Raw genomic sequence first — 1,297 nt, forward strand, 5'->3', positions numbered from 1 at the left:
TTTGCCTCACTCTCCTGATGACTGGCCCTGAGTCCCCTTCCAGTGTGCAGCTGGTGTGAGGTAAGTGAAGCCCAAACAGGGAAGAAAGCCCAAGAGAAGGAAACCTGGGGACATCACAGGAAGGGACGAGCCTTGCGAAGCAAATCTGTAAAGTCGTGAGAGGCCCACGCTCGGGTCTGACACTAGCACGCTAAGGGTGCTGCGAACTGAAGCCGGGGACACACTGCCACCAGGCCCGAGGGGTGGCCGAAGCGCGCACAGGGAGGGGAGCAGCCCTCCAAGGGCCCCGAGAAAAGGGCTGGCACCGCAGCAAGACCCCAGGAAGCCAACTAAAGCCTGCAGCCTGAATCTGAAGGAGTCGATGGCTTGATTAAAAATAAAAACACAATTTTGCGAGTTACGCACAAAATTCAGGATGTATGTCATATTTAAGATGTCTAAGAAGTCAACATTACTTAGCTTATCGTATCTGATAGAAAAAAATGTTAAGACAATAGTTTTGGCAATGTGAAGAAAGAAACTTTAAAATTGTTTTATTTTTTAATGATTCAGGGTTAAAAGACCTCCGAACCAGTGGACAATTAGAAAATACTAACAAGAAGGTGAAGATAAACTTCAGAACAATAAATACAATAACGAGTACCAAACTCATCTGGCATCTTGTAGAGCAGGACAGATGATGGAGCAAAGCGAGGTGACCTCGAGGGTGGGAACGACAGGATCTCACCCGAACAAGGAGAAGAGTGGAAACGTGGGGTAGGGGAGTGAACAGCAGGAAACTGTGACGGCGGAAAATGGGATTATCACTTCCGTATTACTTTAGCCCAGCGTGAGAAAAAGTAAGAATATATTGCGCAGAGGGGCCGGGGAGATGGCTCAGTAGAATAAGCGCTTCCCTAGCAAGCACGAGGACCTGAGTTCAATCCCTGGTTCTGGAAAAAAAAAAAAAAAAGAATATATTGCGCAGAAAAAGTAACGTATGAAAACATCTTGACATTCTGGCAGGAAACAAATAATTTTCAAAAATCACCTCACACTGCCAAAGTGGAAGGGAAAATGAAATAAATATGTGTCGGGCTACGTCACAGTCAAACTACTACTAAAGACACAGAAAAATAGTTGGATTAGCCGGGTAAAGTGACATTGTACCATAAGCCGGAGTCCTCCCGGGGCGTGGGTAACTGCACCTGCTCCTGCGTTCAGTGGGGAAGTCGGGCAAGCAGGGGGAGGTCTCTGCTGACATCTAGTGGCCAGATGCAGTATTGCTACTAAACTGCCTAAAAGGCTCAAGCTTCAC

This window comes from Octodon degus, unplaced genomic scaffold, assembly GCF_000260255.1.
Source record: "Octodon degus isolate 3935 unplaced genomic scaffold, OctDeg1.0 scaffold00159, whole genome shotgun sequence".
Classification (NCBI taxonomy): domain Eukaryota; kingdom Metazoa; phylum Chordata; class Mammalia; order Rodentia; family Octodontidae; genus Octodon; species Octodon degus.